At 35.1% G+C, this 27,873-nt stretch overlaps 1 protein-coding gene across 3 annotated transcripts in view; it reads right to left on the bottom strand.

The window, feature by feature from the left end:
* LOC140158959 (uncharacterized) overlaps positions 1–27,873 on the bottom strand; it is a 201,847-nt gene that overhangs the window by 117,422 nt on the left and 56,552 nt on the right. Inside the window, exon 1 of one of the 3 annotated variants that reach the window (XM_072182254.1) lies at positions 4,254–4,559. The exons of the other annotated variants lie outside the window; for them this stretch is intronic. The gene's annotated coding sequence lies outside the window, so the exon portion shown is untranslated. Of the gene's footprint in view, positions 1–4,253; positions 4,560–27,873 lie in introns of those variants that run through there. 3 annotated transcript variants of the gene reach the window in all.

Below are 27,873 nucleotides of genomic sequence, written 5' to 3'. Positions count from 1 at the left end.
GTTCGAGGAATTCAGAGAATAATATGAAAGTTTTACAATCACTACACATAATAAAAATGCGTGATTTCACCAGGTTTTTATTTTCTGATAATGTACCTACTCGTAGCTCAATAAATATTCAAGAGAGAAGATTATTTGCAAAATTGGGTTTGTTACTGATATCGCAAGTTCACGTTACAAGTTTATCAATAACTTACAACAAGATTAAATTACACAGTAAAATTATTGGACATTCTGTGAGTTTGAATCAATGCACCTTTTCCATGAAACTTTATTTGGAACAAAGATTATTTTAAAATTTTATACTAGAAGAGGTGAGTCAAAAAGATATGTACGCAACTTCGTAAAAACTATAGATGGTGTGTTGTCTATTGTATGTGAAACTTTATGAATGTACCTCGTTAAATTGATATAATATGCGAAAATTGCCCGAAGTCGGGGTTCTTAATTGTGTGCTTTACAGAATTTTACCCAGGAATTGTACACAACAGTGATTTTTAATACACATTCTGGTACACACTATTTGTGTATATCAGTTTTGTTGCTTTAATATGATATCTTAGGAGACAACAAGCATTATATTACAATTGTCGCTCCTTGTGCTCATTGTTACATTAAAATTGTCATATAGTTTGATTGGAATAACCAACTTGAAACAATACTGATGAGCGCATCGTAATATTTATTCACTGGTGTCCAGAATAACATTAGTAAAGTTCGGTACAGATCATTTTGACCCATTCTGTACTATTAATTCGCACCCCTGGCCCCACTGCTATACAGTCACGTTTAAATAATACCTCTTATGGCTCTTCTTGAATCACAAATAAATGCTAGCATCAGAATATTTTATGTGCCCATGTTAAAGCGTGTATTTACACAAACCAGCACGAAGCATGGCACATTATAAACATACTACCAATAATTGCCAGGCATACAAATTAATACGAAAGGGATAATTGTATTATTCAATTTCTTTTAGCATCAAATCAATAATGTTTCACATATGTGAACGCAGAATTTGAAAACCAATTTTTTATGGTGGCGGAGTAGATGAATTAGCTAAAAACGGACTAATTTTGCATATTTTCCCACTCATTCAATATTGACTTCTTTTTGTATAATTACTTCCGGTTTGCCAAGGAAAAATGTACGCAGTTCTAACATTGTAAATTGACCATCTGGATATAAATGTCATTTTAATGAAGCTTTCATCTACATGATGATTTGAAGTGGAATTGAAAATGAAGTAGTTCTGGTATTACCAGTTTGGTTGCTTTAATATGCTATATTAGAAAACAACAAGCATTACAATTAACGCTCCTTGTGTTAGCGTTTAAATGGGTAGTTTCGTTAAAATTTTAACATCGTTTGATTGAAATAACCAATTTGAAACAATACTGATGAGCGCATCGTATAATATATTTATTCAATGGTGTCCAGAAAAATATTAATTAACTTCGGTACAGATCATTTTGACCCACTCTGTACTATTGATTCGCACCCTTGGCCCCACTGCTATACAGTCACGTTCAAATAATACCTCTTATGGCTCTTCTTGAATGACAAATAATTGCTAGCATCAGAATATTTTATGTGCCCATGTTAAAGCGTGTATTTACACAAACCAGCACGAAGCATGGCACATTATAAACATTCCCCCAATTGTTGTCAGGCATACAAATTAACATTAAAGGGATCAATTGCTTTCAGTTTTTGTATCAAATCAAATATGTGAACACAGGATTAGAAAACCGACTTTTAAGGTGGTGGGAAAGATGAATTCACTAAAAACGGGATGATTTTGCATATTTGAGGAGGGCGCCCCCATCGCCCTGGATTTACCACTCTTTCAATATTGACTTTTTAAAATAATTAGTTGCGGTTTGTTGAGGCAACATGAACACAATTCTAACATTATAATTTGACCATCTGGACATAAATGCCACTTTAATGAAACATTAATCTGCATGATCATTGTTAGCAGTAGTAGTTGTTGTTGTTCTGATTGTTGTTGAGTATAACCTTTGCAAAGGTTATTTGATATACAAACTGAATAATTAAATGTATCAAAACCTCGAATTTGTGAAGGTTAAGAGGAATATGCTTTACGTAATACAGGATTTGAAATAACAATATTTATAGAAAATACATAATGCATGTACAAGCATTAAACGATACAATGCTTAAAGCTTGCTGCTGTCGAAAGGTTAGCTGTAACAATGATATAAGAATATCACACACGGAATAAGCTGTGTCATGAATGATAACATAATACTGACATTTATCAGTGTCTATATTAAGCCTCTAGTCTTATCGAGGTACCACGTGGTTATCAACAGGTTGTGAGGTGATAATTATCACCATTCTATTTTCAAAATATCAAACTACACTAAAGTACACTACACTGCCAGACTCTATTACTGTCGCCCAGGACGTAACCTGCCGCCTTGCTACTCTATAGAGTACCAGTCCACAGTACCAGTGTGTGTACTGAGGTGAGATTCCGATGTGTGTACACTACAGTAGGTCTACCCACATTCTAGAGAAGCTCCAATCCTGCAGTGTACCTCTGGGGCAGTAGAAATATGAATCTGGTAGTTTAAGAAAATGCATCTTAATAAGATTCGTTGTCATTGTCAGGATAGGTAATGACTGGTCTTACCCCGTTTAATTTTCGAGCTCATACGTTTAAAAAAAACAGCATTTTGTAAAACGGAAAGGGCGATTACAACCCTCCATCATTTGGACTAAGGTGGTGTCCTTCTATTACCTCCACGTTCTATTACCTCCACGACCCATTATTCGTTATTATTAAATTGCGCACTGTAATTTGTTGAAGCGCGTCACGTGAATGACCGTTAATAACAATAAAGTGGTCATAGCGACGACCTTATTGTTCTTCTCGCACAACTGCGCACAACAATGCGCGATGCAATATAAGCACCGCAACACATTCTACGCTATTGCATTTATGTTTGGTTACGCGTACAATATTTCCGCAATACCCGCTTTGACTACACGTACGCGCTCCACTTAGAAGTAGACAAATTCAACTATTTTGGAAAAAAGTGATATTTTCTCTTTTCGCACTATTTTGTGGTAATTGAATAGAAATAAAGGTGCAGCATTATCCTTTACACCCAATAATGTGTCCGCGTCGGAAAAAAAACCCGGTTAAATTATTTACGTTTTTATTGCCTCGGACACATTACTTGTGTGTAAATAATAATGAAATACCCTTTATTTCTTAAATGATGGCCTCGCAATTACATACAAGCTCGTGATTTCTTTTAACGTTTCGGCAAAGCGTTGAGGGGAAACTTGGGGTAACTACCTACATAAGAGGAGGCTTTAAAAACGTTGAATCGAGAAAAATGTATTCGTCACAATTTTGGTATTCAAATCATGAATTTACAACATTTTTAAAAACAGCTTCATAGAGACCTTCGTGTTTACATAGAAAATATGGCTTCCCTTTTATGTGTGCGTTGCGTGATTGATTTTTGCGAGAAAATTAAATGCAAGGTAGTTTGAATTTGAATCAAAACATAATTTCAAACGTTATATCCTATCCAATAATCCTCTTCATCTTGATAAATGGATTATTGTTTTAGTACAGCGAATTATTAGTAATTATATGTGATAAATCACGATTCATTTTATATTGCTGTTTTAATTCGTTTGTTATGAGGCAAACGGATTAAATATCTGAGAAAAGTTGATCAGGGCGGCCTTAAAAATTGACAAAGGTTAACACATTGTTTTGTTTTACAAAATAAGTTCAGTTAATCTCAAATATATAATATTTTTGCAAGTCATAGCAATTATATTGGAAAAGAAATATTTGGCTCTCTACTTGCTTCCTAGCGTATACAATCTATAGACATCTAAGATATGAAATAATAACAATACATTAATAAAATAGTTACATTCAAAGAAATGATTGGTTAGAAAAATTTGATAAAATAAATCTCCGTGTTTCAATAGGAACAAATGGATATAGGCATACAGGTGTTATACGGGTGAAATGAAATTCAATAAATGCCGTAATGTATTTAGTGCATTGGCCCCTGTGAAAACGAGGGATATAAATGATACGGGTAACGACATCTTATACAGAAACGAACTGCGATGAGTCATACTGTCAACCAACCTTTTGCAGACATACTAATAGGTATACCATTTAATCCATGAGTAATAATAATAATTTGCAACAAGATAATACTTTTATATAATTATGAGAAGCTTACCAAAAATTAACGTTCCAATTTGACGAACTATTTCAAGTATCCATAATCATCCTATTAAATGGAATCTGCATTACTCCACTCGACGCGAAACAAAAATCCTTTCGTAAGTAACGTTATATAACCCAGATACTATAACCGTAAGGAAGCACAGATACTGGCCACAGCTTTCCGGGATGAATCCAGATATACCACACTTAAAGCGACTGGTGGTTTAAGCAAGGTAAGTATGACCACTAAGAAGCAGGCACTTCAGAGCAAATAGGCGTGAGCGAACAAGCGAGCCGTGAACCCACTCTAGATCATTATTTAGCTTTACCCGCCAATGTATGTCTCCTGGTTACGCGTGATAAAGATAAATTAGTTGAGTGTTTCTAGAAAGAAACGTCAAAACAAGAGCCAAAACTATTATAGTGCCACCTGGAGTAAGTATTTGTGCGCATGTGAGCAACGTAGATTCCCAGCAAAGATCTGAACAGTGCGCAGGGAGTATATTCTTATATAACACGTTATATAAAGGGTAACAACCCTTAAAGTAGTGTTTTGATAATGACGCAAAGGTAAAGTTTGAAACTGTTGTTTTTTGGTGGGAGTTTGTAGCTTTCGGTAATCCAGCATTCTACAATATTTTGTTCAGTTTATTTAATACGGCATATTTGTTTTGAAGCCTTTATAAGTAATTTCCTTGACCGGATTGACAGCCTCATTCCCCGATTTACCTCATTGTTGAAGAGATTTTGGTAAAATCCTATATTTTTCTCATAGAATCACAATTTCTTCTCAAAAGAAACAGTAAAATGACCTTTAATATGGCATAATCTGTTCGGGTCCACAACGCAATTCGCGAGTACCAACGTATAAACTTGCTTATTGTACTAATTAATCGCATTTACGCTGAAAATGTACTCGTGTATTTACATGGATGCATAACGAGGACGATATGTAACATTTATACGAAAGAAAATCCATATCATAATTAAACCAATACGGTCACCAATGGACTTAAGATTGTAATCTGATCTATACTTTTACTTTAAATTAACCCATGGGCATTACCTGCCGATCTCACATTGCCTCTAATTGGTCAATTATGTGATATCTTTACTTTAATTTCCAATCAGAATGGAGCTTTACAAATAATTCACCCCAATTTTTTTGCATGGTGAAATTATTCTAACTGATTGGTTGATACCGAAAACTTCTTTTTGACCAATAGGAAGGTAGTTCTCATAGGGTTAACAGATATTCATGCTCAGAATTAGCACTTTGACAAAAGTACTTTCCAAAAAGACGCCATAAGATCTGATTGCAATGTTGCAATCAAGAAAAACATCTGAAATTAAACAATTCAATCTTCAGTTCAAGCTCTCGTACGCCAATAATCCATAAATAAACCTTGCTCCCCGGGGCCTTGCTCATTACGAAATCAATGAGAATTTTTAATGTAATCAAACCAAAAAGACTTGAAAGTATATTTCCCCTGTCTCTCAATCAGCATAATTGAATGGCTGCGTTACACAAGGATACAAGCTGTAAAAATCTGCGATGACTTTTCCATCGTCTCTGAAAATATTTTATTACCAATAGTGCAGTCAATGTCATGTGTCATTTAAATCTGGATTTATAGTGGTAATAACCCATCTTAAGCAACTCCACATAAAATTATTGCTTGATAAAATCCATTAAGTAAATTAGAATTGCTTAAGGACGTTTAATGCTTAGCAAATATTATTGAGATCAAGGTTACATAAACACCATAATTAATTTTATTATCGATACAGTGCTGCTGCTACCCGAAGCAATAAACAAACAAAAAAAACCCTGTTCTACGAGCGGACGGAACCTGTCAACTACGGTCGGTCGGTCGGTCGGTCGGTCAGGCGTTTTTATTTATTTATTTATGTTCCTGAAATTACCCCAAAATAACGGCAAAACGTCTGATTTGACATGATTTTAGCCAAATTTAAAAAACAACTCCCCAGAAATCAAATTCCGGGTCGGTCGGGCCCGTAGAACAGGGTTTTTATTCGTATAACTGAAATAACAGGACACTATTGGATAAATGCGGTCAGCATTAGATTTTGCTGGTTTCCATTGGCACGATTGAGACCACTTGAAATGTGGGCAGTTGAATTTTTGAGAAAGATATGCGGGGGTTTATCACCTAATTGTGCCAATAGCTATAATTACACATACATGTAGAACACATTGAATCAGGCTCTCTACTACAGTCACCCCTCCTCACCCGATACACACATATGTACACGTAATACATTGTGTCAATACGGTGGTATAGTAAATGCCGTGCTGGGATCGATATTCTGTATAACAGCATACGTATGGTCAAAATATCACGTACTTTAGTACAGTAATAGCGCCCTCTGTTGGTCATAATTCACTTTAGTACGTATTTTCAACGTGAATCATACTGCAGTTACTGTCCGTTTTCCTATACACAATACACAGTGCTCTTACCATTGACGCGTAACCTCTACAAATAGTGTATGATAGAAGTATGGGTAATTGCCTAGTTAACGTCGCTGTGTGAAAAATAACCGGGCAATATTAAAAGTACTCTTCTGAAATTCTAGAAAATATAGTTTTGTAACATGTCCTAAATTTTTAGCTAATTTAGGTGTTTGGAAATATTCGCACTTTGGTGTTTTAGGAAGGATATGTAAACGACAGATAACACCAAAAAATATGAAGAAATTATTTCAAACCGTGTTACGGCCCACAGCCATTATGTTTCTCATTTTCAAGAATGTGGTTAACAATATGCACAGTATTGTCTCATTTCGTGAATAAAGGCCACACAGTAATTGTTACCTTGCGTTTGCTTTATAATCGTTCACCCAACTGAAACTATAATACCAGCTCATTGCTCATTACACAGGTAAAACAGACACATGTGTGTGTGGATATAAACCAGAGAAGATCTGATGTAACATAGTTGAGCTGTTTTCAATGATTGTTATCTTGGTTTAATAGCCTTTAATGGGGTTTAAGTCATGCAAAGGTCGTGGTGAATTCTACTGTAGACATGACTTCATCATGTAAATATTTGAGGTAATATCCGACCCCATAGAATATAAAAAGCAGAATATTGGTAGGTTAAAAATCGAAATGAGGTATGGGTCTGGCTGGCCTTGGGTGGCTACGGGGCGTTATCTCAAAGACAATATTGCTCAAAGACAATATTATTAAAGGTTGCGCCGAAAGCTTATAAAGAAACAATGTTGCTCCAAAAACAGAGGGGTTGTCTCCCCTTGAGTTCTGTACTTTTATAAATCACGTGTTAAAATCACGCATTTTACTGACTCATTTTTGACGTTAAGGGCTGAGAGCACATCACTCAGACCAAATTGCATTCTGAATACGAGCAACAGCCTTAACTGATATCAAATAATTTTGAAATTTTGAAATTTGCGATATAATACAAATTTTATGACAAATTATTAAAAAGTGATATTTTTGACATTTAACAAACCTCGAAGTTAAGTTTATCAATCTAATAATATGCATTTAAAGTTGAAAATTGATACATGTCTGGTTCACTAATGTATTTCACTAATTCATTTAATTGACTTGTCATTATTTTTAATTACCTACAGCTCCATGAAAGTACACACTGTCATTAAGTTAATGGTATTGATGGTATTGATATGCAAAAATTAATACAAACTCTGAGAAAATAAAAATAAAATGCACACAGGTGCCTACAATTGCACGAAATTAATACCTGTAAAATATGATAATAATTAAAAAAATCCTTTTGATTTACTTATAAGTGCAGGTTTCATTTCAAATATCATTCCATTTAATTGAATTATCATTTTTGATAACTCCATAAAAGTACACAGAACCTCTTTATTAAATGTTGAATGAAATGCTCACATGTCCCTACCATTTCTTAACCTGTCGCACAGTAGCGTTAAGTTCTCAAAATGAAAAGATTTCACACCACCAAATAGAATTACATGTATATGGTTGTGCGCCCTTAATTTTACTTCTCAGAAAAAGTAAGCATTAAAATGAGCAGAAATTTGCATAATTTTGGCAAACTTTGGATTGGTCATGATTAGTAATGTTAAATACTGCAAGTGTACCTCAGATGGGAGAGATCGAATAACTTTTAATGATTTTAAGCAGCCTTTTCTTTACAGAAATACTGGCATGATTTTGCCTGTAAAATAGGCAATTCCCGGACATCGTAGACTTCGAGGGCCAGTCGTAAAAAGTGATGACGGTCAACCTATATTTTTTCCAAGCCAGAGGGATCAGGCAAGGGTTGATTTCAACCATCAAAGCTGTCGCTTAAAACTGACATAGTGCACTTATGTCCACGGCAAATTCACCGTAACCTTTCCAGCCATAAACCCGCTTAGTTAAGATTAAACCGAGATATGCAGTACTAAACCATTATAGTAATCGATTGTCCAACGCAAATTTATTACCACATGATAATATTAATCCAATGAGCTACGGTCGACTAATCCAATTGATAATAACGCTATTGACATGTACGGTCGGAGCTCCACTGACTGAATATTGGGGTATTTTTTACTGGTTTGCTGTCATTTACTCATCAAGGCGCTCCACCGTTATTATAAGGACTATGCTAATGATTTAAAGATTGACATGTAGAGATTAAACCATACTTGATTGAGAGAAAGTACTAAATTTGTACCTATTACGGTTTCGTGACACGCCTCTTGCAAATGTGACCAAGCCAGGGCGACCCGGTGAAGCAAAATGTGCATTGGAATAACACGGGAGTTTGGATATAGATGGTATATTTCTTTCTCATAAAATGTATGCTCCCCGTTATTAAAGCTTGTACCGGGTTGAAAATTCCGATATTTTGAAAAGAATAAGTAATTGAAACATAGAGAAAGTACTAAAATCATAGCTTTTATACTTTTTCATATATGACGCTATAGCTACAACACAGCGCTACCAGTAGGGTTCAACTGCCTATTGTGAGTGCCCCTGTGTTGTGTGCATACATGTAGTTAACAATAACTGCATGATGAGTCGCTCCTGTGAAGAAAAAATGACGTTTTCTTAAGGCAAATTTAGCACATATCTCAATGGGACTCTGATTTGGCGGTGTGAGATCATAAGATTTCTGAAACTTCATGAACTAAAATGTCTATAGTGCTCAACTTAAAACACTACGATGTTCAGTCCATAGACAGGGTGTTTATTTTCTACAAGCAATATACAGAGTGAGTAAAAAAAGGTGCAATAGTGCAAAGAATCCATCTTTATTTTATAACCAGATTGAACATCTAGGATGTAAAACACATGATATATTCATTAGTGGCCTTATGTGAAAAAACGAAGTAATTAGCATTTACCGTTCTGTTGTTATGACACATTTTACAGCGATACCCAATTTTAATGGTCATGGTGGTTGTCCATATAAATATTGAATGTCAGCACACTCATTGTAAGGTAGATTTGGAACAACTTAGTTCTTACGTGAATATTGATTCGTTGACCTATTGCACCTTTTTACTCTTCCTGTATACGTTTAATATCCAAATGATATGATTTGCTCATCATTAAGTGTCTACGTGTTTAGTTTAGCGTTGAAAGTGTTCAATTTAGTATTGACCTCTATACCTTAGCCTTGTAAGCCCCTAGAAGAGTTTCACATGCATTTAGCAAATGAAAAACAATCAATTCTTTTAATAATTATCATAATGGTTAAGCAGTGCTTTTTCACTGATCTGGACTCCTCTCTACTAATATATCGTAAATAAATAAATTATATGGTCTTTAAAGGTTTCCTTGAGCATGTTGAGGAAAGCCGCGCTTTTAGCCTTTTTCACACTAATTTAAAGTATTGTAAATTTTGATTATAAAAAAAGTCCCGATGTTGAGCCAGAAGGATTACCAAGCTGCCCCGTTACTAGGTCTGCATGCCATACAGGCTGCGCACTTGCTTTTTTATTGGTGTCCCCGGTGGCATATCAGCGGTGAGCGGCTATAAAAATGTTCCTGATACATGTAGTCATAAGTTTTGGCCTGTTTTACTGGGACAATAATGCGCACGAAGCGCACAAAACCCTCCCATTTTACACTATTTTAGTACAAACAAAGGTGATATTGTGATGTGCCCTGAGTAATTTAATTTGATTAACTTTGTTTACAAGTTGAAAGTATGTCATGAGAAATATGAGACAAGGGGAAAAACCTTGGAAGCAATCATGCAAGACTGTGTGTGTTATGGCATGTTTAGGGAATTCCCTTTCATTCATCAAGTGATCAAAACAAATAGAATCATATCTAATTTTAGATTGTTTGGGGGAAACCCCTCTTCATCTCTAGAAGATTCATTTTATTAATAATCTTGGAAAATCCCTTGGATTGTGAAATGGGTAAGATTTGGGAATTACCCACAGGAAGTGTTGTAATATGACAGAGTGGCTATTAATAGATGGGTTTTGGTTGCTATAAAAGCAAATGTCAACATGTTTATGACACAGACATTTAATTATTATGAAGCAGTGAGCTGTGTGTGTGGTTTATGGTGCAGCAAAATATTCACAAAGTTGAATATTGAATCAGCATTGGAATTATAGCGAAGGTGCTATATTTAAATATTTAGCCGCTGAACGGAGAAGATAGTGTGGAGACATCCCAAGAAGGAGGGATTTATTGTGATCTTCGTCGTCATGCTGATAACTGATTCAAAGCTTCTAAAGTCTGTCAAGTAGGAGAACTGCGCAAGGAGTAAAGAGATTTGGAGAACTGCGCATGGAGTTATAAACGTGTTTGTAGAACGACGCAAGGAGTTTAGTACTTGGGAGAAAGTAGCATCATTTTCGTGTGAGGATTTCATATGTAAGGATATTTATAAACGCAAGTGTACACTGGACTTCGCTGATTTTCGCAGGACGAGTGAATAAGGATATATTACATCAGTCGTCCAGAACATTGTAAGAACTCTAGAATCACCAACAAGAAGACCGCTGGTTAAGTACCGATAGAATAAAACTGATTGTGTGATTTTATTGTAATTGTTGTTATATGTACCAAGCATACTTTATTTTCAATTAAAGACTTAATCAAACAGTGTATTTGTGTTGTGCATTCGTGTGAGTTCGGGTAAAAGGTGATTTTGGCCTTGAGTCAAGTACGACTCGTAACAATATGCTGAGGTAATTTGCAACATTACACTATTTTTGCCCTAAATTAAGGTGTTTAATGGTCTAAAAACGAAGATGCACAGGGCAATTCTGGACAATTTCTGCCCGGTAGATGGAGCTGCCCCCACGCCTGTTGCGGATTTTCTCGTCCAGAGGCTTTCCCCCACGAATGACCGACAAATTGGGTTGGGATGAAAGGGCTTACAGAGCGTTGTGAAGCAATATTTGCATGATCTCCCCTGCCAATTGAATGCTTGATTGATCACCACAAACTATACAATATAGGATATAGGATTTCCCGACTAGATCAGTCTTACTTTAACTTCTTTAATTTCTTAATTTTTTCGGGCTGAAACTAGTATAGAAATATTTTAAGAACGGATTTTGAATTCTCACTGCACGGATTTCTATTCTCACTGCACGAACGTGCCAGGAGGCACGTTAAAATAGCCACTGCGATATAATGGTATTTGGCTCTCAGAATGAATTATTGATTTTATAAGTAGGTAAAGAAAATTACACAATCGTCGTGAGTGCAGCACCAATGAAGCAAAAAGTCTGAATAAGGTCACACTGAATGGATTCCTGGACAATCACGTGGCGTGGGCAGTCTGATGATTTCAAGATTGGCGGTTGGTTTTACATGTTGTTAATTGTCATTTGTATACTCGATTGTTTATATTGGTCAATTTAATCAATTAACATCTCTTTTAAATGCTGATAAATCGTGCTATACTGTACATCTGTGCTATACTGTACATCTGTTAGAATTCAATATTTTGTTAATAGAATTCTATCATTCAGACGGGGTGATGCAGCATTCGATGCGACGGAACAGTTCACGCACGCAAAACTGCCATAGCGTGATTTCGCGCTGCTGTAATTGGTCAGCCCGATTTTAGCCTATTCGGTTTTTTTGAAGGGCAAAATATGGGTTGTGCTTAAATTGGTCGTGCTGTTCACTCAGGATAGAAGCTGGAGAGTCAAAATGTCAAATAATTTTCGTTTAACCAATCAATGAACAAAGAACATATTAATGAAGTATATAAAACAAATATATACTGCCTTTATTCGATGTTCTGGTTAAAACTATGGTCCCTCGTTGAGATCAATTAATACTATTGATCTCACCTCGGGCCCATAGTTTTAACCAGAACCTCTCATGGCAGTATATATTTGTATAATATTAGCACTGTTGTGAAGAAACTGGGTTGGACTATTACATCTCAGATGTTAAAATACATTTCTCGTACATTAGTGTAGAAATGGGGGGAGGGGGTAAATAAAATTTATCCCTGAATTAGAATTTTTGAATTACTCTGGAAGCCAAGATACAGAAAAAGTGACCTGCTACAAAAAAAATAAGCATATGTGTGACCTGCTACCACGAAATAAGCGTTATGTCGCAAGTTGGTAGTTTCCAACGACCTGGCTACTACGTTAGTGTTCTTTGTTTAACACGCACCTGTTCAAGCCAGAAGTATGTCTGTATGTCCTTTATGAATGGGGCACAATGGGCCATTTACGAAGGACATACTACTGGCCTGAACAGGTGCGCGATAAATAAAGAACATCAACTCAAGTCAGCCAGGATGTCTCGAAACTGGCAAATTGCGACTTTATACTCATTTCATTGTAGCAGGTCACATTATGTGGTTTCTTCCTGTCTATTACGAGTATGAAATATGAGAAATAATAATTCATGTTACTGGTTATGCCGTTTCTTTCTTTTCTTTCTTTTTTTCTTTTTCGTCCGATTATTTACGTGTAATCAACAACACTGTTACCAACATGTTTTTGAGTTTCAAATATCAGCAAAACGATTCGTCACAAGATAGACTATAGAACTAGAGCATATGATTCAGCTTTTAAACATCGACTGCTTTTCTTAATAATCATAGTCACGACCTTCAGTAGCAAAAGACCAACCCCGAAGGAAATTTGCAAGCTTTAAATTTCGATGTCTATTTTATGAGTGCGATATTGGATTGCATTTGCCACTCATATCTGTCAAGTCCCTGGTTTTATGAACACTTCTCTGAGTAGTGTTTGGATAATGCATTATACGCTTCGTTTTCCCTAGAATCCAACCTCTTTTAGTTCAGTATAAATTACACAATCCTCTGGACATATTTATCATAAATTCCAAGCGAGATTTTGTGCTGACGATTCTGTGTCTTTACATTTTGCAAATAAAATAAACCCTTTCAAAAACATATTTAATTAACATGATCAGTGTCTTGAGCAGTGTAATATCAAAATCCTGCTGCCTTGAATTACCATCGTGATATGACTTTGATTGGGATTTTTTGAATACACATAGACCTTATTTTTGAAATTTTCAAACACAAGCTTGCTTGCTTGCTTGCTTGCTTACTTGCTTACGTGCTTACTTGCTTACTTGCTTACTTGCTTACTTACCTTACTTACTTACTTACTTACTTACTTACTTGCTTACTTGCTTACTTGCTTACTTACTTTACTTACTTACTTACTTACTTACTTACTTACTTACTTACTTACTTACTTACTTACTTACTTACTTACTTACTTTACTTACTTTACTTACTTACTTACTTACTTAATGAAGTATTTCTTAAGATTAGTGGCAGGTTGTGTTTCTTGAGGCACAATGTTTTAGAATGTTGACCTTTTTGACGAGGCGTAGAATGATGTAATCCAAGATAGATCGTCAAGTGTTTAGCAGGTGCAAGATAGGAATCAATTTTCTTACCCAAGTAGTCTTACCCATTCTCGAATGAACGTCAGAAATTCCTTTTCCCCGATAAACCACTACATTTTCTCATTATTCTAAAAGAGACACGAAAATAGAATTTGTAAATATATCAACAATTACGATGTTAATTCGAACCATTTTACCTGTTTGGGTGTGATGGTATTTTTATAATTTTATACAGGATATGAAAATAAAATGCCTCAATAGTTACAAACACCTTTCAAAAGAGTGTTATGCTATGCCTGGTTTTATAGTCCAGTTTTACAGATATAAAATTGGCGTACTAGTTAAGACATACTGGTAACCGAAACTGAAGCCAGTGGTGTGAAAAATACAACAATTAAAAACTAAGTAACTCAGTGGTGTAAATTTCTTTTTGACATGGGGGGATGATTTGGACAAATTTTCATGAAGCATAGTGAATTCAGCTCCTTTTGGCGACAAACTGGTTTATGGTATAAATGCATGCGAAGCGCGCGAAAATTTTTGCCATAATAAAGCTAAACTGATGAAATATGATGCATCTTCTCTTTCAGTAATGACTTAGTGCGCCCTCACAAGAAAAATGCAGTATCGACAAGTGAAAGTAGATACGCCATTTTTTTAAATTTATTTGAAAAGCGGGTATTTTTAAATGTTTTTAAATCAGTCCCCTCTAAAAGTAAAAGGACGAATCTCCTAATAATGAACAAAGGAAATAATGTATTTTTATTTGAAACGGCAAATTTAGAATGAGCCCCGAATTGGGAGTCGCTTTAACGCAAAGGCAAATGACCCAAATAAAAAGTATATGATAAGAAAGAATTGCAGTAATTTACCAATGTAACTAGACACTCAGAATGTATTATGTTAAATTCTTTCGGGGCAAAATATTGTGCAGGCAATTACATTACATCTAATTGCACTGTAAGTTTAAAATGCCACAAGCTGGACACTATTCGATAAAAAAATATATCGTCCTACATTCTAATGTCAATTTTTTAAATAAATTATTTCTTATTTTAAATTAGCATACTAGGATATGATATTGACAAAGGGCTATGTCCTGTAGCCAAGGTGATGAATATCCCTTATTAGTTTTTACCTCTAAATGAGCATGCGTCAATCATCAATACCTTTATCTCGCATGGCCCAGACCCAGGTTAATGTGTTACAGACTCTCAACACGTTCGTTTTTTTTATATATCTCTTTATTTATTTTTATTTCGCATATGACTAGTATTCACTCTAACACCTTTAAAACAATCAATTAATATGAACTGCAGTTAATTCTACAAGAAAACATCTTTCAAATAATAATAATAAAGATTGGTTTTTTTAACATCAATTGGCTTGTTGTTTTCCATATCTTTCCCGGATGTCTATTAATTGGCTACACGAAGCCTGTGACATGTTGCTTCTTTGGTTCGTGTTCTGGTAATTATTTAAAGGTCAGGATAATTACCCTGTCCAGGACATATTAACAAACAGAGAAGCACTTGAAGGCTCTGTTGCCTCCAGCATTGTCCAGTGAGCTTTTGATTTGGATAAGTTCAATTTTAGTAGTGCATAGAGTGATTATATTCTAGCACTGAGTCCAGGCCCGTACACAGGATTTTTTTTTGGGGGGGGGTACTGATTTTGAAAAAGTGGACTTTTTTCAAGAGGGGGGCGATTTTGTGAAAAGTGGACTTTCTTCCCAAAATTTGGGAAAACTTTTGCAAATTTGCGAGGGTGCCGTCGCACCCCACCGCACCCCTCCCCCCTGCGTACGGGCCTGGCACTAAAAATGTTGGATGAATTATGTTACTTAGTAGCAGCATTGGTACAAGAAACGATACCAACTTCAAGTTGGGAGTAATTTACTAGAATTTTATTTGTGATGTGCGTAATATGCGTATAAACCGAAACAGATTTTCCGTTCGCGGTCCTGGAAGGGTGGCCCTTGGGTGACCTTGTGCAGATATCCTAATAGTACTCGCCCCTCTCCAGTGTACCTCTGCACAACCATTCTAATGACATTCTGAGCCCCTCCCATTCTTTCATCCAGTTGCCTCGGAATCATGCCATCCTCAACAATATCTTACTCTTACAGTTTATGATATTCATACGTTCACAAAATTTTTCTGATTATTTTGTCTTAGTTAATGCTATCCATGATTATGGGATCAGGTCTTCTGATTTGTATCGCCCTACCAATTTTGTTACAGATCTTGCACGAAATACATCAGAAGACAGGGTCCCATATTATGGAACAACATTGATATTTCTATTCGTAATTCAACATCAATCAAGCAGTTTAAGTCACTTTATAAGATTCATTTATTATCAAATCAGTAATCTCTTGTTGTATAAAAGTTTATTGAAATAATTATTATTGTATACTTTTCAATGTGTATTAGTCTTGATTTATACTTCGTTTGTCTATGCCAACATAGGTACGTCGTCTGTCTCACTTGTCCTGTCTTGTTGTTTTCACCATGTCGCTTTCTTTGTCTTGAGTGACTTGTCCTTCGTTCTTTGCACTCAGTACAACTTTTCATTGTTCTAGGGTGCACATGGCAAATATTCTCGAGCTGTGCTCTCTTTTGACCATCCCTCCATTATATGCTTATTATTGTATTTTGTATGATTTGATGGAAAAATAAATTATACTGAACTTGAACTTGAATATGAACAGCTCTGGCATTGTATTATCAACGCAAACCTGTGACGAATTGTGTTGGTTTACTCTCAACAAAGTGAGGCAAGGTATCGATCGGTTATGAATAATTTAGAAATTATTACTCGGGTCATGTGATTGAGGTCACCACATAAAGGTGTCATAAGTTGAGGGAATCATACCTGTTGAAGAGAGTAAAAAGTGCCCTCTAGCAAGGTCACGACGGCCGGAAATAGGTCTACTACTATGATCCGTGTAGATCCCATCAGGGAGTAATCTAGTTCCCATGCACCCAGATGATGTATTTTTCTAACCTATTTCTTCGTAATCCATAAAGTCCCTAGTACAACAATTTAGTTGTTCCCAAAATAAAATATTGTCCCATGGGTGCAAGAAAGGTCATTAAACTTTGTGCCAAACTTTAACAATAAATTATTGAGACTTTTAAGGAGTCTAGTAAATAACATTCTATTTCATCAGTTTTAACAGTCTTTTGTGTTTGTGTGAAAAAAAACCGGTAACGACATCAATCCTAATTTTGATAATTTCACCACAAATTGGATGCCATCTCAAATTTTTCTTTGCTTATTCAAATAAGGTTAGGGATCAATTATTTTTAATTCTTCCATGAAATTAAAACAATGGGCACTCTTTTCTCACATGTTTGTTTCAAATGTGCCACGTGATGTATGCTTGTATTTCAATTTCAAAATACAAACAAACCGACATTTTTATTAAATGTTAATGTTATTTTCTTAAAAGTTGATGCAAATATCAAGAGGATGAATATTTAACTGTAAATTGCTCTTTAGAATGACATGTGCTCTTTTTCCCGGTACAAGTGTAAGGCAAGTCTGATGGCATAGCAGGAGGGAGCCATATTTGTTCAGTTTTAGCCATTTAACTAAAGAACTTCGATCTCATCGAAAAAGTGTAAAGGAAGCTTATTCAAGGTGGTACCAACGAGGTGTCAAAGAAGCGGCTTAATCAAATTTAAATGTTCAGTGTATGAATTGCTTAAAAGGGAAAGAGAAGTTATTCAAATTGTCAAGGTAATTTTGAAATTAAACATTTGGCAAAAAAGAAAGAACATAGCAATATTGATAAAGTTGAAGCCCCATTCAAATTACAGTTTCATGTCATATTTTAGCTTTAATGCACGGTGTTCGGCTTAACTACTAGCAGGTTATGTTAACACATCTATGTACCCAAAATCTACCATTTTTGAAATTTGAGTCCTGCATAAGCCGCCATTTTTGTTTATTCAACTTGGCATTTTTGGGGGGATGTCTTTTAAGAGATACTTACAAAAACAACAACAAGAAACCCATTGATGTTATAATAGGTACTTCGTGTACCCTTCTTTTATATAGCTTCATGTTGTTTTGAAACCCAGGAAGTAAAATGGAAGGTGGTTGAAATTGAGGTCAATAGGAGTAAAGCAAATAGGTCTACATAAAAGCTGCCAACGTCTTACGTTTCAGCTGAAATCTATTTATACAACACTGTAGATGTTTGTAAATCGTCCTAAGGAAATCGGGTGTAAAAAGATACATTAGAAATCTTGTCAGCTATGTTGTCTTTACTTGGGGTGAAACTAGTAAATTACCCTTACAGCAGCTGGGACAAATATCGGTGAAAACATCAGTCTACTGTTGCTCATATGAAAGTAATCGAGTATGATAATGTAGCTGTTCTTTTTACAGAGTGAATATTGTATTGTTAAAATGTAGGGCAAGGAAAACATAGATTTGAATTATTAAAGCACTACAAGTAGATCAAATAAAGCACTACAAGTAGATCTCCTTGTAGATGTTTCAAGTGCATCACATAAACAATAATATATTAGATATTTAAAGAAGAACAAAGTTTGGTTAGGGATCAGTATGCAGTCGCTACCAAACTTTCACTTTCCATTTTAAAAAATTTGAATGACAAGCCTTCTTAATTTAGGCAAATTTAAACTTATTCACACAAGCGGAGTAAACTTCAGCAGCATTGGTGTTGGATTAGTACTGGATGACGTGCCGCTACTCCGGACACTTGATATGGGCACTGAACCCAAACCACTTGACCCAAGTAACTTCTTGTAGGCTGCTGGCGCCCCTGGTTTTTGTTGAGGTCTGGATTGGAGGCCGCTATGTAACCGCTTCTTTGACACCTCGTTGGTACCACCTTGAGTCACTGTCCAACACTTTGACCTCACATGGATCAAACTGTCCAGCCGATTTCATATTTTACCCCTGCAGACGACGGCTCTCTTTTATGTACGGCAACCCTTTTTTGTGCGATCTCTCTCTCTGTCTCGCCTATGTAGTGAGATGGACAGTCGTGGCAAAGAATTTGGTAAATGGACCCCGTACGGTCCAGAGTCGTTACCTTGTGCTTTTCCTGATGGTTTAACATTATACAGTCACACCGGCATTCCTGAATTTTTGTTGACCGCTTCTTTGCCCTTTGGAGGGTTTAGGATCCCGTTTCCTGCTACTCGGCGCGGTCCATGTCCATTTGGTCACAGATCCTGGAAATGATTTGGTGTACCCACATATGGACAGTGACCTCTTAACATGTGTGATGTGTGATGGATTCATAAACCGAGTTCAGATGATGTGTGAACTTATCCACCCCTTTTTTGGCCATAATGACCATAATATCATCAACATAGCGCCCCCAATGCTTGGGGGATTGGGGTATGATACAAATCCTTCCCTACGGTTCTCCATGAAGAATTAGCAATGATGGAGCTCACGGGGAGCCCATCGTCGCACCCTCGCGTTGAACGTAAAATTTGTTGTACACAACAAGTTTTTTAAGGTTTTAAGACAAATACTGAAAGTTCAGTTCTGGACTCTAAGCTGGCGTCCTCTGTTTTTTTTACTAACTAAAATTGTGGCGTATATAGAAGTAAATGCTCTAACTTCTAAACCAGATCATTTGTACCGGGATTGGTTATCACGAATCGATGATGTACAGTTAATATTCATATATTCTGTTATCAATGGGATACATCAGTCTTAACAGAAAAATATTTCATTGAAACCCCTCCCACTCATATGGAAAGGTTTCTATACCTAAAAGGATTCTCTTATAAACCATCATGCGCACAGTTTCCACCTCGATACACCTGAGCACACATTTTCATCCCAAGAGCTTCCAAGCAGAGAACAACAAGCAGTGAATGTATCCACCATCGTCTTTGATTACACTACACGGTTGAGTGCATATCAATGTAGGAGCTGTGAAGCTTCTAGTTACAAAATGGCCTCTTTGATTGGTTTTTGTCGAAACCTCAACTGTTCCCTTCATCCAATCAGAATTTTTTTATATCAAACGAAAGCTAACGCTTCCCCCTAAAAACACTTTTCGTCAATAGGTCAACAGATAACACAATTTAATGTTATAGCAAGGCGAATGTGGAAAATCTGTCAAGTGTTCCTTACAATATTTTTCAAATTTTATGTCATTAAATGAAAAAGCACACTTATATTGTTCATATACCAGAGTCACTAGAATGAGCAATGGTCAATTCTCTTTAAATTGCAAATCTTGTGCAAAAAATTACTATTTTCGCCTGTGTTGTCATACGGTTGTAAATTCAATGAACTATGACTTTTAAAAAAGAGCGCTCACAAATTGATATGCGGCTATTTCAAAAAGATAATCAGATCTCCTTTAAATAAATTTTATTCTAATACTTCTAGATACAATTTCATTTTGGCGTCTACTGTTGTGGCATCGTACGGCGTCGTATATTTGATGCGATCAAGCAAAATCAGTCGGAACTAGAAAATATCGATTTTGAGATAAGGGCACATTTCCTTTTGTTTCCTGTTGTTTTGGAAACTCTTTGCTCATATCTTTGGAACTGCATGTTTGTTCAATTTCAATGGAGTTTTCTGCAAAATGCAGCTTTGTAAATGCTTTTTTATACTATCCTATAAGAAACTGAAAATGTAATATTTCCGAGTTCAAACTTGCTTGATTTTGCCCGATTTTGCTTGATCGCATCACATATTTTGTCCGGATACATTTTTTTTATAAAATGCTTGAGTGAACAATAACCCATGAGAAGTGACACATATCAAGAACTTATATAGGCACCTAAGCACTATAAAAGACAACCACATGGACCAATCAGTGGTTCACAGCAGCTTAAGAACAACAAAAGTGGAGGGGCATAGTAAAGCATCAGACACACAAAATAAAATGCTTATGCACTCTGCATTTGAAGGATGGTGCGCCGTTGTCAGATATGTTCCCGACTACTCAAATTGGTATGCTATTCCAAACGTCATTTGTTTGGCTCGAAATTAAAACGATACGATATGATCAGGAATCTATTCTTTATGCAAATCGCATTGGTTTGACTTTGCTGGACTTATATATAACATGACCCATATTTTTTACATTAAATTTGATTTGCATTTAGTACTTGCGTATGAGCTGTTTAGAAGTAATATTACGTAAATTATGACCTAGGTTATTAATCTACTGGTCTACTTAGTTAATGTATTATAGCAATGCAAACATCAGGATGATTAAAAATAATCATTATGGTAAAAGGGTAAGCCAAATTGATTTGCAAGTAACTACAGTATGACAGGTTAGAACAATGATATTTTGTTGTGGGGCAGTTGTTTTCAACGAGATGCACGAGATTTATATTGATAACGATATACTTTCAAAGCATTACCCGGAAATTATGACCCAAAATATTCATTCTCTTCCTTTTGTCTGGGAAAAGTAAATTTTATTTCAAGATGAGAACCATACATAAAAGGCCGTGTTAATTTAATAGTTCGTCTCAAAGAACCCACACGCATTAATAAAATCACACGCTTTTGTGCGGGTTAATCTTTTTTTTTCGCTGTTTTTTTTTTAATCCACCAGACAAAAAAAATCGTCCCACAGATAAATAAATAAATAAATAAATAAATAAATAAATAAATAAATAAATAAATAAATAAATAAATAAATAAATAAATAAATAAATAAATAAATAAATAAATAAATTTAAAAAATTTAAAATTTAAAATTTGTAAAAAGTTCTTTCATTTAATATATGCCTTATAAAAGATAATACTTGAGAACTTATAATGGTATTGTCATAAAAAATATCATGGGATCATTGTGTTACTTAATTAATTGTACGTTGATTTGTTCTTTTTTTTCTGTTTATTTGTTTGATGGGGTGTTTTTTTCTTTTGTTTGGTTTCCTTTCTTTTGCTTTTTTTTTTTGCTTGATTTAGTTTTTCTCATCAAATATCTTTGTTTTTTTAAATTGAATTTTAGTAAGCGATGAAAATCGTTTGCTTGTGGATGTTATATGACGAGATAATTGGGTATATGATCATCATTACGGAAGTATTTACCTCTATTACGAAATGTATAATCATGGTAATGCCTGTCATCGTTTCAACGTTTTGGTTTAATGTAACCATGTTTCTGCCATACCTTACTATTTCTATGTTGGCCTTTAGCCAATCCATATTACATAATATGTGGGTGTACAGAGATACAATATTCAACAACTCCTCCTATACCTTTGTACAGGAGCCAACCGTTGTTAATCCGTGATGAATCCACACTTTTACTGTAGCGTATACGCGAACGCGAGCGAGACTACGCGTTACGCGAGAGCGCGTAAAATTCGTCATGCCTGGAACCTTTGTGCGTATGAAAGCTTACAAGTTGAATTCAGTATTTTCAGATAGCGGCTAAATTTTGCCGTTTTATTCTGTAGTTAACAGAGAAATCATCGAAGTTTTTGTAAGGCTGTTAGTGACAATGATTAACTGACATTTCCCGTGAAATAATCGTGAATTATACGATCTTTAGCTCTTTTCGTTAGTTGAAAGGATTCAATCATGTTTCACCGTTGTTCATCACCGTTTAACAACTCGCGTCCGGAGCGTCTGCGTGGTTTACGCAGACGACGCGGCCGCATCGTTGTTAAACGGTGATGAACAACGATGAAACATGATTGAATCCTGGGGGCACTTCAATATGAAATGGATATAGGTGTAGGGCTGGCACTTTCGCACTAAGGGGCATTCGGTGAGAGCAAAATGTAAAAAATATGGGGTCATTGGGTGAGAGCATGATTTTTGGCATTCGGCGAGAGCAAAATGTGAAAAATATGGGGTCATTGGGTGAGAACATGACCTTTTTTAAATGGAATCTTTGGGTGAGAGCCGAAAATCGCTACAGAAACCTCAAAAATTGAGTATTTAGTTCTAAATGGCTTCAAATTTCCTTGTTTTTAAAAAATAAGTAACAAAATCCATGATAAATGAAAGTTGCTGTTCAAATTGGACTTGTAAGGGTCTTTGGGTGACAGGTCAAATGGAAAAATAGGGGGTCTTCGGGTGACAGAGCATGTGTTCGTAAAAAAATATGGGGTCTTTGGGTGACAGCGATGCGGAAAAAGGGGGTCTTAACAGCCCTACATACGCGTCACCTCCAAAGTTGGAGTGCCCCCCCCCAGGGGATTGAATCCCTAAATGATCATGTCAACATCATTAAGGTGGTACTACACACCTTGATTAATTTGTGACTATTTTTAACACACTGGTAACAAAAGTTATGTATATTATAGGGGCATGGAATCCAGTTACTACACTGGAATTTCAGTTACTCAAGACAAGCTGTATGTTATTTATGATAAGAAAAGAGGTACCGCTAGAATGTGTGTACCTCATTTCTTAACATATATAATGAACCACTTGTCTTGAATCGCTGAAATTTCAGTGAAGTAATTGGATTCCTTGCCCCTATAATATACATAACTTTTGTTACCAGTGTGTAGTTACTTTTCGAGAAAAATGCAAAATTTTACAAAGATTTGGTTCGAAAGAATTATAATTTCTTTTGTTCTCTCTTTTATCCATGTATTTCGCTTTTCTTTTCTTTTCTTTTCTTTTCTTTTCTTTTCTACTCTTTTCTTTTCTTTTCTTTTCTTTTCTTTTCTTTTCTTTTCTTTTCTTTTTTTCTTTTCTTTTCTTTTCTTTTCTTTTTCTTATTTGTTTTTCTTTCCTTTTCATTTTACAGTCAAAATTGATGAAATGCTAGAAATAGTCACTCTTACAATATCTTCTTTCTCCAGATTAATTTCTTTGGTACTTTATCCCTAAAAGTACCCAACATTGATTGATGGGAAAGGAGTTATAAAAGATGTCATGTGAATCGATATGTCATGGCATGATTTTAAATGAAACCGATAATGGAAATAATGGAGGTGTTCCAAATAAGAATTATGTAATCTTGAGCTTAAGGATACTTGGCCATCAATTTCATACAGGGGTGTGTTTGAAAAACGGCACAGCGCATTAGTAAAAAGAATAAAAAATACTAAAATCCACACCAGAGTTCGAACCACTGCCAAAGGTACTATGAATGTGTGTTCTAGATTATTATTATTATCAATTATTTGCATTTCAATCATAATTTCTTTGTAAAGAAATTGTTTCTATGTCACTTTTATATTGTCAATACTGGCAAATTTTCTATGTAAGCTTACACGCTTATAAACGTGTACTTCCTATATCTTTGCCCATATTCCAATTTACACCCAATTTATCCTCATAGTTATGTAAGGGTCGTTCCTGATTTATAGCAAATCTCCTTTCGATATATAATAACCTTTTTCTGAGAAATGGTCCAGTTGTGAGCCTTAGAGCGTTCAGACAAATTGTACTTCGAAAATCACCCTTAACCTGCAGGATTAGAAACTTGATTATGTTGATATTCCTCATGTAGGTAAACCACACGACTGGTTAGCCTTAAGGGATCTAAAATGAGCGTTTATTGCATTTCGACAGTATTTTTTGTGGGACATGAGAGCACCTCTGACCTATCGAATTGCATTCTGAATACGAAGCATGTCTTTCTGATATGAAATAATTTTCATTTTTGAAAATCACAATATAATACAAATTTTATGACAAATTATAAAATTTGATATTTTTCAAATTTTGATATATAACAGTCCTCGAAGTAAATTATATAAATCTAATGATATATTCTTAAAGTGTATGTAGCAGGGAGGAAAAGCCGACGGTCAATTGAAAATTTTGACCTTTCATATTGAAGATATGGATTTTTTCCCCAAAAGACCTTATTTTTGTTTGGTGTTTTGGGAAAAAAAATCCATATCTTCAATACGAAAGGTCAAAATTTTCAATTGATCGTCGGCTTTTTATCCCACCTACATACACTTTAAGTATAAATCATCAGATTTATAACGTTTACTTCAAGTACTGTTAAATATCAAAAATATCAATTTTTAATGATTTGCCATAAAATGTGTATTAAATTGCAAATTTCAAAAATCAAAATTATTTGATATCAGAATGACATTCTTCATATTCAGAATGCAATTCGATATGTCTGATGTGCTCTAATGTCCCAAAATAAATACTGTCCAAACGTTCATACCCCAGCCCTTAAGGAAACGTTCTTCACTGTCCAGGCAAATTGGTCCTATTTCCAATGGCTTGCTTCAATAACCTAGGGTTATTGCATGGGGTTACGAAACCGTATGCAATAAAGTAACGGTATACGTACGAGTATATGGTCGAATCCAACGAAAAGTGTACACGGCATGTTCAGGGCCATAACTTAAAAGTATTAATCAATTGACATTCGTTTTTGTATTGTGTTTATTCGCCGTGAAAAACTTAGACACAGAGACCCCAAAACATGCTATTTTTACCCATTTTTTCAAAATATTTCTTAAAGTATTCTTAAAAACATATAAATCAGTTATGAAAAGAAGTCATTGGATTGAATCTAAATTGATTTCCTGAAAGGTGTGTATTCAAAGATTGCCTGTTCAATTTTTCACATATTTGTACATAATTATGAATTTTTTGTGATAATTTTTGAGTGGTATTTTTTACATTACCTACGAATACAATTTTCATAGCACTAGATATATCTTTAAAAATGGAAATCACTAATAAATGCGCAATTGATACAAGCTTTGATATGTCCAATACTGAAATGCATTGCATTCGGACATCTTTATTATTGTGTTTAGCTGCCAGAAATTCTAAATGGCACAAAGGTAGGTTTGGTAAAAAATATGCATTACCTCCGAATACATGTTAAAAGCTGTGATATTTCCACAAAGTGAGAGAATAGTAAACAATAGTTAAGCAATAGGTGCAGGGTAATACACTCTTTATTTCTACCAAGTTTCAATAGCCTGCGTTTAAATATTTCTGAGATGTCAACAATAAAAGCAAGTATTCGTAGGTAAATTTCGGTAACCGAATGTTACCTACGAATACAATTTGACATCATGACAGTATTGTGAAACACCGCCATTCATGCCAATGCTCATATTGGTACATAACAAAGGCCTGTATGTTTGCTATCAAATCATATGTCAATGAAAGTTGCGAATTCACATACATGCCCACCATGCAAAACTGAATACGGCTTAATTGGTGAAAATATGTACTGAAATAAACGACGGTCTGCTCATTTGAAAGAAAAGTCAGATTCAAAGAAGATTAGAAGGGGATAAATACTTGGATTTGTCAACTGTCCTGTGTGCTTCATTTTAAATGTTTACCGACCTTCTGGTTTCTGAGTAATTTGTGTCCAAATTGATTTATTCGAAGGTAACTTTTGACGTTTTCGCTAAGGTTACCTACGAATACCATGGAAAAAACGACTGTTCTCATTGTCTTATGATCTAGACAACACATTGATGGACCCTGGTATAAAGCTAATTGTAGTTGCCCTCAAACGAAAGGCCACAAGACGTAACTGACTCCAAGATGGACTTCACAAGTCTGCAATAACGGTTTTAAGCGATTTGTGTGCAATTACAAATTAAAGTCACTTTAGTGCCTTTGTTTCTTACTTCAATCCTCTTTCAACCGCTGTGAACCGACATTATTAATACATGATAGGGTCTAAAGTATCAATAAACGCACATAAAGAAAATAATACATTCAAAGTGCTTTATAAAATGAAGTTTTGATTGCGATATCCACCAAAAGTCTAATTCTTACCTACAAATACTGAAATGTTACTTACGAATACAGCATAATACATGACATGTGTAATGAAGTGTCTCTACCAATGGAAATTAATTGTCAAAAACTTTAAGCGGTACCCCAGGACACTATTATTACCCATATACGGATTCATGTAAAATTGCTGATTAACTACTTGTATATCAAAATGAAGTGGTCAAAATCTTGCTAAAAGCATCAAAAGTTTTTGATCTGAGGTAATAGCATTTATTCATTTGGACGTACCATCTGAAAGAGATCTAAAAACTACCATTTTATTAATTCATTACCATAATAGCCAAATCTAAACCTCTAAACTCAATATAGATATTGTTAAATCGCTCATGTTACCTACGAATACCCGGGTTTTTTCACCTTTTCATTGTTTATAGCGTTAGGTGTATGCGTATAATTCCTAATATTCTTGAAAACATATATCCTACTCGTTCTAATACAATGTGTAAATTGATTCATACTCATTTGATAAATAAAATACAGAAACTGACCTAAACTTCATTTTCAAAAATAAACTAGCATAAATTGACTAAGATCATATTGATCGCGTTATAAAAATAAAACAAATATTTTCTGTTTGAGCTAGCATTTTCCTGACACCCTGTGGTCTACATTACACGAAAAAAACGTTAATGGGAATATTCCATTTGTTTTAGGTTGATTAGTATTGCTATAGTGAAAGCATCCTAGTGGTATTCGTAGGTAACATTGGGTTTTGATATCACATTTACTATCACACGTCCTGGATTTATTTTTCAAGATTAGTAATGGCACTTTTGGTTCCTATAAGGCCAATATGTCATCAATCAATGGGCAAAAGGAAAAAATTGTGGAGACATTTTTATTTTGGACTTTTATTTTTGGCCCGTGGACACTTTTGGTTGGATTCGACCATATATACGGTATATATTACAATTAAAAAGGCAACGGGAATGGCAACCATGTTCTAAGATGACAGGGGGACAGGTCGCTATAACGATTCCACAACCATTCATACCTACCATATTATCATTGCTATTGAGGCCCCTTGGAAGACATAGCA

The sequence above is a fragment of the Amphiura filiformis genome, chromosome 8, assembly GCF_039555335.1.
Source record: "Amphiura filiformis chromosome 8, Afil_fr2py, whole genome shotgun sequence".
NCBI classification, from domain to species: domain Eukaryota; kingdom Metazoa; phylum Echinodermata; class Ophiuroidea; order Amphilepidida; family Amphiuridae; genus Amphiura; species Amphiura filiformis.
Note: the sequence above shows the minus strand (reverse complement) of the source record. Positions and strands in the feature narration are given on the sequence as shown.